The sequence below is a fragment of the Enhydra lutris genome, unplaced genomic scaffold (genome assembly GCF_002288905.1).
Source record: "Enhydra lutris kenyoni isolate GAN:26980312 unplaced genomic scaffold, ASM228890v2 scaffoldscaffold8, whole genome shotgun sequence".
Lineage (NCBI taxonomy): Eukaryota > Metazoa > Chordata > Mammalia > Carnivora > Mustelidae > Enhydra > Enhydra lutris.
In genome coordinates, this window is record NW_019154092.1 from 3,756,360 (window position 1) to 3,768,400 (window position 12,041).

Consider the following 12,041-nt stretch of genomic DNA (forward strand, 5'->3'; position numbering starts at 1 on the left):
ATCCCAGGACCCTGGGATCCTGACCTAAGCAGAAGGCAGACACTTAACAACTGAGCCCCCCAGGCACCCCAGTTGCTGAATATTAAAAATGACAGTCTGGAACAGGGTCCTCGGAGGTGTAGGACTGTGCACACTCAGGGTCTCTGGCTGCCTGCCTGGAGCCTGGGGCTGCTGTCTGGGTGAGCCCAGTGTGCAATGGCCCAGAGGCCACACCCATGCCATAAGGACAAGGAGTAGGGGCTCACTGCCTGGGGATGTCTCTACGGTTCCAAATCCCCTCCACTTGCCTGTTACTCCTGTCTTTGTCCTATTCCCACCCTGTGGGAGTAGGGTGGGGAGGCTGGGGAGGCAGCTCCTGAGCAGACAGGAGACACACAGGGTGATTCTAGCAGGGACTGAGGAGGCCACAAGGCTTCTGGAGGGACAGTAGGTGGGGGTCGGGGACCCTAGCACTGTGTGGCCAGAAGGCCTGGGAGAGGTGGAGACTCTGGTCTGAGGCTCACCATGGGGACTCCCTGGTCTAAGTCCATAGTGGCTGAGAAGCCAGCTGCTCCCTCCATGTTACTAGGGCCCCTCAAAGTCCTTGGGGTCTTGAAAAAAAAGGTTCCGGGAGGGGAGCTGAATGTGGACTCTGGGACAAGTGGACCAGTATTCTTGGGTATTTCTTGTGGCCCAGCTTTTGGCCAGAGAGAAGCCAGAGGTGTGGGCGGGGAGCCACCTGAGGGGAGGATGTGGAAGCGAGTCTGGATGGGGCAGCCACAGCTCTGGGGTCAGCTCTCAGCAACTCAGCCTGACCTATGTCCTCCCTGTGTGATGGCACATGAGTATGCTGCCCCACAAGGGGCCAGAAAGAGCATGGCAGTGTCCTCTGTGAGTGTCCCTGCCAGGCACCTGAGTTGGGCCTTGGACCGCATGACCACATCACTGGATGGCCCCCAGGACCCAGGAAGGACCTGGCAGTGTCTGGGTGCCACAGTCCCAAAGGGGCCACAACCCTCTGACAAGGTCTATGGCTGGGTCAGGGGCTTCATCCCTGATCTCTCCTTTACTTAGCAGGGAGCCAGAGTGGCCCATGCAGCTGCCTTCCACGCCCATCTCTGGAGAGGCCCCTGAGCTCTCAGGAGGCTCCTGGCTAGCACTTGCTCTGGTGTGGATCCTAATGGCTAGGCACCTACTTCAGGTCAAGCCAGCTGCTCCTACCACGTTCCACTGCTCATTGAAGCAACTGCCCTTGGGGTCAGAATTTGCTGGAGTTTCAGCAGTAGCTTCTGATTTTAATGTTGAGAGAGTTGTGAACAACACACCATTCAACAATGAAGAGTGTGTGAACACATAGAACAGGGCTGGGACTTCAGGGGCCTTGCTTTTTTTTTTTTTTTTTTTTTTTTTTAAAGATTTATTTATTTATTTATTTGAGAGAGATCACAAGTAGGCAGAGAGGCAGGCAGAGAGAGGAGGAAGCAGGCTCCCTGCTGAGCAGAGAGCCCGGATGCGGGCCTCGATCCCAGGACTCTGAGATCATGACCTGAGCCGAAGGCAGCGGCTTAACCCACTGAGCCACCCAGGCGCCCCAGGGGCCTTGCTTTTGGAGCCTTCTGGGAACAAGTCCTTCCAGGCCACCTCCCCTGCCTGAACTGGGCCCAGGGACTCCACAGTCAAGGTGGGTGATGCCCTGGGGAGGAGGTCAACTCTGTAGGTTGAGCACAGTTTCCTGCTTGGGATCAGCCCACAGATGGGAAGGCTAAAAGATGGGGACCTCCTTCAGTCAGTTGAGTGTCTTCCTTTAGCTCAGGTCATGATCCCAGAGTCCAAGGATCAAGTCCCGTGCTGGGCTCCCTGCTCAATGGGGAGCCGGCTTCTCCCTCTGCCTGCTGATACCCTACTTATGCGCTCTCTCTCTCTCTCTCTACCAAATAAATAAATAGAATCTTAAAAAGAAAAAAAAGGGGGGGGGCCCTCTTGTCCACCTCTGTGTCCCAGCACTGAACACCAGTGAGTGTCTGGAGGTGATAGCACACCCAGTGTGGATACGAATGATGCTTTCCAGGGCTGGCTGGTCAAGAGAAATCCACCCTGGGGCAGCCTGGGGCAGGAGCTCAAGTCCTGAGCTGGAGTCTCCTCAGGTGGACCTGTGAGGAGACCCCTAGCATCCTGGCAAGATTCCCTGGGCTGACAAAGCGTCTGCTGCTGACTGCCACTGGGGGCTGTGTGGTGATAGGCAGAGGCCTTAGACGAAGGGGACACAGGCTGGAGGAGGGGAGCCACAGATGTGGAAACCCAGAAGAGAATGAATCCACTGAAATCCCAGCCTGAGCATTGATCGGCTAGGGGATGTGTTGGTGTGGTGTTGGGGTCTCCCTCTGTGTACTGTGCACATACATGCATGAGAGTCTGTGTGTGCATGTGGTTTATACATCTGTGGTTGGCCTTCCCTGGGTGCAGCCCACAGTGTCCAGTTTTCTCAGGGAGTGTCCATGGTTGGGCTGTGGAGACAAGCTGGCCCAGGGCCTTTGGATGATTCTCTGAAGGCATTGCTGTGAGTCTCATTGTTACTCCATTTCACAGACCAGGAAACTGAGGCCTGAGGAGGACAAAGGACCACCTTCCAGCAGCAGGAGGCCAGTAGAGGGCTAGCCCGATGGCCCTGCTCTGTCTCCTCCTGGGATTCTTCCACGCTCCTCTCGGTGTCTTCATCTGTAGTTTCCCCGGTTACAAAATCACAGTGTGTATCCTTGGTTCTTCCTAGTTAAATCTCTCCATTTGGAGGACAGCATTTTGGGGCCCATGTCCCAGATGTGCCTGGTCATAGGAGTCACCGAGCGTACTTGATCCACTTCAGGTCCCCAGACTTGCCAACCCACCCTCCTGTGAGCAGACTGGACCCACATTTGTAAGAAGGACCAGTGGATTCTGTGTTAGGCAGGTAGGGAGAAGGTGGCTGGTGGAGGGAGAAGACTTAAGTCCCACGTGGGCCCCACACCTGCCCTCGAGGAGGAGGAATGATGGCAGTTCATCCTGGGTCTTCTTGGATCCTGCTGTCCAGGCTGGGTGCCCCACCAGATGCTAACCGTGCACATTATCTTGGCCCAGTGCCCATGTGGCCGAGCTGGGTGTGGAACCTCCCTGCGTCCCTTGGAGGTGTCTGGAGCCTGGACCAAGCCATGGCCTGAGGAAGGCCTGTTGCCAACACACCTGGGGTCTATGCCCGTCCCTGCTCTGGCTGCGTGTCTCCCAGGGGCCTGGAGCTATTTCTGCGGCACCGGCCTCTCCACTCCGCCAGGCTTCAGTGAGCAAAGATTGTGCCGACATTGACAGAACAGGCTGGCATGGCACTCTGTCAGGGAGAAGACCCAATTAAAAGGGGAAGTGTGGGGGCGTGCTGCAGGCCAGGCAGAGTGCAGGGGCGCCCTTGGGCCCAGCCTGCCCCGGGGCAACCATACACAGCCTCTGCGCACCAGTGGCAGCAGGCAGACTGAACAGCGCAGTGGTGACGATGCTGGGTACCAGGGAGAGAGCCTTTCTCCTAGGGGACCCCCTTGCTGCCATACCTGCTGGCCCCCTCAGCCGGTGTGCTGGGAGTCCTCTGGGTACAGACTCCAGCCAGGTGCAGAGGGGAGGTGGAGGGCGGGCACAGAGTCCTTGGGCAGGACACAGGAGGACAAGGACCTGCTGGGGACAGTGGGGGCTGGGGACCAGGCACCCCTCACATCCACTCAGCCATTGCTGGGAAAATGCCACGTGGTGGCAAAGCTTTGTTGGGTGCCCTGTGCCTCTTGCTTGCACTCTCTGATGTTCCAGATCAGCTCTGTTTCTGGGCCATGGCCACACGCAGCCAGCACACCAGCCGGCCTCAGTGACAGAGCCGTAATTGGGGAATTTCCTGGTTAAATGAACAGCTGGCCACAATATGCAGCCTGGACTGTGTCCTCCTCTGCTGGCCCACAACTCGGTGTGGCCGGCGCTGTGATGGGGACACGTTGAGAAGGGGAAGGAGAATGTGTTGCTGAGACCTTGGGGCTCCGTGGGGTCCCTGGCCAGCCCCTCACTCTCCTCCCTCTGTCCCCCTCCCATAGGCCCCACATGCTGTAGGGTGTCCATGAAGGAGCTCCTCGTGGTCTGTGGCCCTCCAACTCAAACAAGGCCTGTCTCAGCCTGCACATGGCCCAGGGAGGGGACCTCAACCTTTGACCCCAGCCACGTGCCTTTGGCCTGTCCCATGGGGACACTCACCCAGACACAGCATCTTTCCCCACATGTCACCTGTAGGTCACCCCATCCATGTGCGGAGCTCAGTCCCTGCTGAGGGTACTCAGGTCCCTGACTTTGCCTGGCTCACCCCGCCAGCCCCTGAGTCCCCATGGGGGGCCAGGCAGAGGGGATGGGTTGCTGTTGTAAAGACTGAAGGTGACCCGCACTCAGAGCCACAGCAGTGGTGGTCCTGGCTGGGACAGGAGGGATGTGTGAGGCCCCCAGAAGAGAGATGGCATGAGGGAGAGTCAGGTAAGACACACCCTGTGCCCCCAGCCCCTTCCTCACAAGGGCATAGGGAAGGAAAAGTTGCCACACGCTGTGGCCTGCAGGCCCCCACCCCTGGCCCCAGTGGCTTTGCCTACTTAAGGCTGTGGGATGAGCAGGTGGGGTGCACTGTTCCCCCAGTATGGGCTGTCTGTCTGCTCACAACACTCTATGCCCTTGGGCCCTGAGCAGGCAGGGACTAGGGGGGCAGGCTCAGGGTCCCCTGAGGCCAGGGGTGTTCTGCCCTCAAAGCCTGGATTTCAGGTCCCTACCCCCACTCCCATATGAGTGCGTCCTCTTATTAGCGCTGCTTCGCCAATTTTGCAAGTCAAATCCTGCATTATTGAGCGCCTGCTCGGATCTCCAGCTTGATAGGCAGCCAGCCAAGCTAGAGGCCAGCTGGGAGCAAGGAAGTCTTTGTGTCAGGCAACAGCAGTCATCCATCAAAGGAGCCTGGGGACCCCAGAGGCAAGTGAGATAAACCTTACAGCTTCATCCTTCTACCGGGGTCCAGGGTCACCTCTCTCTTTTCTCAGCCTCACCCTGGCCCTGCTCAGCACCCTTTACTGGATTTCCTGGGGACACTCTGCCCCCACCCTACATAGGCTGCTGGTAAGGGAGTCAGGTGAGCCCATGCACACCTGGCTCAGGTCCCTGCCCTGTCCCATCCCCCACGGAGGCTCCCCAAGCTCAGGGTAAGCCATTGGCCTCTTACTGTCCTGTGTCAGGCCATGCACAGGCTGTTCCTTTTGCCAGGATGGTCTTCCTGGTGCTTGGCCAGGTGGGGGTGGGGAGGAGTGAGTCCCTCCTTCCATGGGGCCCTCAGGGACGAGCAGCTGTGACACGCATAGGAGAGGATGCCAGTGACCACAGGCTGGGTCTCCACAGGGCCAAGAGAAATGGTTTTTAGTTTCTCTGGCAGGGCTGGGACCCCCACATCTGGAGGGTCATCTGCTCTTTAGCTCCCCACTGGCTTTTAGCAGTTCTTTGGGTGAGAGATGAGGGGCTGCTGGTGCAGGGTCCCCGGACGAGAGCTGTCTCCCATCCAAGCTGCACAGGCCCCCACTGCCCGCCCCAACTTTTCCTCCTTTGTCCTTCCAAGTCCCTTCCCCCTACTGGTGATGGTGGGCCCCAGCCCCCGAGGGCTACAGGAGAGAGACCCTGACTGAGACAGATGACTGATTGCATGGTAGGCGGCTGGGTCTCAGCCAGCAGGAGGAGGAACAGACTCCTCCTAAGTGGGTACCAGGGTCCCCCCTTAGCGGTGCCAATTGTCCTCAGTGCCTGGTTCTGGCTCAGGCTGGTCCTGCAGTTCCAGGAAGCTGGATGCTGTTCTAGGTGTCACCTTTGTTTTCATTCCTTTTCCAGACTAAGGAATCCTTTCCAGAAGCATCCAGGGCATGCCTGACCCTTGCCCATCCCAGGGAGCAGACAGGGTCACCCTGGGTTACATTTGGAGAGTTTGAGTCAATACCTAACACAATAGGGGCTTTGTCAGCAGTGGGTGTAGCGCTGGGTGAGGGCTCAGACTCCAGGGCTGAGTGAGTGCTGTCAGAGCTGGCTTCCAGGAGGAGGTGGCCTCAGAGCCTGGTCTTAGAGCATCTGTAGGACTCACTGGGTGGGGAATACTGGGTGCCAGACGCTATGCTTGATGTCTGGAATGCCCACGTCAGCGGTGAGGACACTGAGACTTTCCTGAGATGCTACCGTGGAGACGGTGGATGCCGGGCGCCCCCTCACTTCGCCCCCACCACCGTTCTCACCCCAGCACATGTCCTATTTCTAGAATGCGGCGCTGGTGCTGGGTGCTTCTATTTGGTGTGTTAATTGGGGTTGGTTTTTACAGAATGAGCCTAAAGGGGTGGGAAAATCTGCAAGTCTTTGTGTTCCAGTTAACCTGCAGGTTTGGGGGGCATTTTGCCCCTTGGGCATGTCAGGGCTGAAGTCATCCACATCCTCCAAGCCCAGGCCCTTGAACAGACCAGACTCAGCAGTTGGTGGGGGTGGGGAGAAGGGTGGCCAACAGCCTTCCTTCGGCAAGGCAGAAACGGGGGCAATAGCCCCACTGGGACGGCATGGGCGGTCACTCTGGGTCCGTTTGGCCCAGGATGTGAACTTGTGACCAGTTTGTCCCTCTGCACTTCTCGGTGGGGGGGCGGGGGGTTTCTGTGGTTGGAGCGGGAGAGCATGTCCTGGATGATATTGACCTTGGGGATGGGAAAACCACGGTCCCCCAACCAGCACGTGACGGACAGAGTGGGACCTATTGAGAAGAGCAGGGATGGTGTTATCGATGGGCTGAGTGGTGGGTGGAAAGACAGGCAAGAGGATGGGATGCATGAACAGGGCAATTGGCACTCAGGGAGGGTCCAATTCTGACTGGAGCCTAGCCAGCCACAGGAGAGGGGTCCTGGGGTGGAGGTTAGGTTGGGCAGAGAGCCAGAGAGTGCTGGTAGGTGAGAACCTCCAGGTACATGGGTGTGGCTGTGGCTGTTCCTGGTGGCCAAGGGACCTGCTCCTTTCTCAGAGGCCCTGGTGGTTCTGAGCTCTGCCCCCCTCAACAGAGCAACTCCCTCCCAGAGGCCCCTGAGACCCTGGAGGCCACAGCAGCCCCCCCAACCCCACCCCCCGATTCTGCTCTCTCTCTCTCTGTTCCATCATTTTTCAAAAATAATTGTGTGGCATCAGGCTGTCACTGAGCTGCTCCCTGTCAGGCTGCCCCCCCCACCTCGTTGCTGGCTCTGCCTCCCTGAGACCCTTCCAGGCCGCGATGTGTGTGTCAAGGTGTTTTCTCTGTAAGGTCTTCATCATTCCTTAATTGTTCACATTAGTTTCTCTCTCTCCTTGGCGAGCATCCCTTGAAGCCTTGGCCCCCACCCCTCCTTTGCTGGCATCAAAATGCGGCTGGCGTGCTCCTTGGGAGGGGGCTGCCTCCCCTCCCCACCCCTCCTGCCCTGCTGCCGCTCCTCTGACTGCCCCGAGATGGATGTTCCTTTATTGCCCATAAATCTCAGCACAGCCCTTTGTGAAGACAGATCGGAGGCCTCCAGTTCCCCGGTGTTTGTCAGTGGCGGGTTTAATTAGCCCTCCCCGCAGAAGAGCAGGCTGGGCTTAGGCCAGGGAAGGAGACTTTCACTGTCCCTGTGCTTTGTCTAGGGCAACCGAGGCTGGGGCGCGTGCAGGGACAACAGAAGTCTCCCCCCTCATGCCTCCGTCTGTGTGGATTCAACACGCCGGACCCGTGTAACTGGCTTCTCCTCACCCAGTCCCAGGCCTACCCTTCCTGCCCAGGTGGCCTGGGGGTGGACAGTAGAGGCCCCAGCAGGACCTGTGCTGGTCTCTAGGAAGGAGTCCCGTTAGTTCCACTCGGCACACAGTAGGTACCCAATAAATGCATGGTGAACTGGGAGGTTTCTGGATGAAAGGGCCCTGCCCTTCCCCAACCTGGGCCAGAGCGTAAAGATCCCCTGTACTGAGCCCAACCCAGCCATGTACTGGAGGAGACCTCACCCCAGCAAGGAGGCCAGGTCACCCCAAGAGCTAGCTTTGAGTCCTGCTGCCCTCCCGTTGTCGGCAGGTCCTCGCCTGCCTCCCTGCCCCCCTGTCGGCTGCAGGGAGGAAGGAAGTGCTGCGTGTGCAATGCTCAGGATAGCGGCAGACTGGGCACCCGGATGACGTCAGGGTGAGGGGTCCCTGAGGCCAGCTCCAGCAGTCCCACTGGGGTGAGTGGTGCTCAGGTGGCCGGGCCTGGCCACGCCCCCGGCTGCATGGCCTCAGGAGACTCCCCTGGCTTGCCTGGGCCTGAGGGTCCAAGGGTGTGTTCTGCACAGAGATCCGAGGGAAAGTGACAAGCCTGCAGTGTGTGGGTCGGCTGGAGGATGGGACTGCCTCGGGATGGCGTAGCAGGAACACCTCAACCAGCCCCACCGGTTGGCACCTCAGCCATCCTGGCAGCCTTCGAGCCTCTCCGGGTCCATCTGAACTGGGCTCCTCTCACAGCAGCTTTGTGGGCTGTGGGGACCCCTGCCGTGAGGATTTACTCACTCCTCATGACTGGCTGGAAAACTGAGAGCCAGTGAGGTGTGGTGGCCTGCCCTGGGCCAGAACCCAATTCTGGACCTCCCTGAGCTCTGGCTGTGCAAGGTCTGGGTGATATGGATCTATTCCATAACCACCTGGCTGGGCCTGGGAGATCATGGAGGACGTCCTGGAGGAGAGGGTTGAATCGGAGCGAAGAGTTGAAGCAAAGGGGAGGGTATTGGGAAGAGGATTCTGAGGCATTCCAGCACTGGGAGCTGGGGTGGGCGTAAGAAGTGGGAGATGAAGCCGGACCCTGGGATTCCCTCAGGGGTTCCAGCTTGGCCACATGGCGCGGGCAGCCGCAACCAGAATGCTGTTGTCCCCCGGGGGCTGCCCGTGTCTTTCGTGGGGAGCCTTGCCAGGCTGTGCTGCCTGTGGTGACCGGTCTTGTCATCCAGGGCTCCTGTCATCCAGGGTGGTAGAAGAGAGATGGGTTGTGGAACAAGGCGGACCAAGAGCAAGGCTGCCGGAGAGGCTGGGTGGGAGGGGGACGAGTTGCGTCATTGTGGTCCCATGTTTACCACAGCTTGGAGTGTATCTGCCTATGGGGCTGAGGGCTGCCCTCAGGCCGAGGGACAGCCCTGGGTGGACACCCTGAGACTGACTGGCATAAGGCAGAGAGAATGCTGCTCGGTTTGTGTGCTGTCCTGGCACTGGGGCGAGACTGCTGAGGCGGTGAGGAAGCCACGTGCTGGCCACAGCGCTCGGGGCCGAGCCGTGTGGGCAGCAGGTGCGTCTGCACAAGCGCGCTGGCCTCGGGTAGGTCCAGTGCTGCCCAGGCGCCTCCTTGCCTGCCCCACGGCCTCAGTGTCCTCGTCTGCACACTGGAGGCGTCAGCAGCCTCTTCCTGTGAGGACCTGAAATGAGGCGATGCGTGTGAGCTGTCCCCGCTGGGGTAGGGCCGTGAGCAGGGCAGGTGCCCTGGCTGTGAGACCCCCCCCTGCTGCCCCAGGCCCCAGCTTGGCCAACAAATAAACACTTCTCCGTAAGCGTGTTTCCAGCATGTTCTTGGTCTCGCTGGACATCAGTCGACCATCAACTGCTGAACATTCTGCTGCTTCTGTTATTTCAGAACTAATTTAAGCATTAAAAAGTAATTCTTTTGATTACTGGGCAAAGCCCTGGCAGCCAGATAAATAGGGGCAGAAGCTTCTATCCCAGGACCTGAGCCAACCTTGCAGGCCCTGGGTGGATGGCAACACAGGGCGGCCTCAGGGACCCCTTGGCTTCCAGAGGGCCTGCGGGGGCACCTCACTATCTTCCTAGGGTCCCAGAATCGGGGCTGGCAGAGAAGTGACCCTTGGGGGCACCCCAAGAGGGCTGCTCCCCCACCCCATGAACCCCTAGCAAATCCCGGCACCAGGGGTCACCCTCCCCTGCTTGCTCTTGACGGTGTTGACCTGTGAGCTGTGAAGGGTGCTCTGTCCACAGGTTGCCCTGTGGTTGGCCTGGCATCTTTGGATGGAGGCCAGGAGCACTCGCTGTAAACTGGCAGCCACTGTTGGGGTGAGGGGTGCTGACACCCAACACCACTTCTCATGGGTTTAATTAGCTTCCTGCACAGATCTCAGGGTTTGAGAGACAGGCTGGACCTCAGCCGCCCGCCCACCGGGGGTGGGCAGGGGCCCCACCTCAGGGAATCTGCAGGGAGCCGCTTGAGGGTTGGGGATCGGGTGGGGGCAGGCAGGAGCTGAGCCCGCAGCCCTGGGCTCAGCACTCCCACCCCTCCCTGCCCCTCACCAGCACCGGCCGGCCGGTGATCTCATCACTTCCTGGGCTGTAAATATCACCCAAACGCTCACGACTCCCAAATTGTCCTCCAGCCCAGGCCCCTCTCCTGAGCTCAGCCCGCACAGCCCACGCGACACCCCCGCCCAGATGTCTCCTGGGCCTCGACAACGGTGGCCGCTCCTCCTGCACCCCCATCTCAGGGAGGGGCACCCCATGCCGGCTGCTCAGGGCAGACGCCGGGAGCCCTGCCCACCATCTCTGCCTTCTGCCAGATCCAAATCGAAATGCAGCCATGTCCCTCCTGATCCCCTTACCGCACCCTGCTTGGGCCCCGGTCCCCCTCCCCACTGCACAAGCCTCTGTTGGGCACACAGCAGCCAAACAGACCTTCTCTGGAAATCAGATCCTGCCTTTGCCCATCTCAGGACAAAGCCTCAAGACCTGTGGGATATGACCCTCTAGCCCCTCCAGTTCCACCTGGGCTCCCACCACCTACTTCATCCTCTGAAAACCTAGTTGGCCTCTTGTCCCTGCTCCTTGCCATGGCCTTGGTTTCTCCCTCCCAGGGGGAAGGAGGGAGCAGAGTCCCAAAGTCGGGGCTATGAGCTCTGGTGGCACCCCTAGGAACGTGTGCTATGGAGGCAGGGCCCAGCAAGGACTTGGGGCGAGGGGCGGTCAGGCAAGGCGTGGCTCAGGATGGGGCCCCAGGCTCTTCCAAGCTGCCAGTGGGCTTCCAGCCCCCATGTGAGGGCCAGCTGGTGATGACAGACACAGTCAGCCTTCAAAGTGCCTTGAGGTATCTCTCAGTGAGGAGCAGGCTCAACTTAGTGAGTGAGTGCCCTGTCCTGAGAGGTATGCAAGCTGAGGAGCTCAGGTGGGCAGCTGCTCTTTGCAAAGGGGCATCTGCCATTTCCTGACGGCCAGGAAGGTGGTGGGAACGCAGGGGCCACCATGCTATGCAAACCCCTCAGCCTCAGCTTGGAGCCCTTCCCCAGACCTAGCAGTTTGGCTGCATCTGCTTGGGCGTGGCAGGGTCTCCTCCAGGGAAAGCTGGATTTAAAAAACCCTCATCCTAGCTCTGCCCACTGATGCCCAGGGACCAGGAACTGGGGAGCACTGATGGCGGGCCTTGAGGCACGGGGCTGAGGCTATCCAACACCTCCACACCAGACTCCACAGAGCTACCGCTGCAAAGGCGATCAAGGGACAGTAATAGGGTCTCCAGGTCCAGAGGGGCTGGAAAAGGAGCTTTGCACAACCAGTGTCCCTACCCCTGTGCGGGCCTGCCTGAGCTGCCCCCTCTGAGCCTGGGGAGTCTCAAAGCAGTCAGGTCTTTGCGCTCAAATATGCTGACATCCTTTGTGCAGAAGGACAAACAGCAAGGGCCCATACCAGTGGGTGAGTGGGGGGGGGCGGCGCAGGCAGTGCTGGTGCACCTAGGATCACGAAAAGACCCTTGGCTCTGTCCTCATCCCCAGGGTGGGGAGGGTCTGAGCCCACACTGTGGGCACTGAGGAGCTGGGTAGGGGAGCCGGGAGCCTGGTTGCTGAGCGAGTCCCCCTCCTCCTCCCTCCCTTGGGCTTCTGGAGCCCTGGCCGCCCCCACCGCCATCTGGTTCCACCAGCAACGCTCCCCCTACTCCCTCCCCCAACTCACTGTGCTTCCTCCCTCACCCTGCTCCCTGAGGCCCCTGCCCCAGGGGGATGGGGGAACTT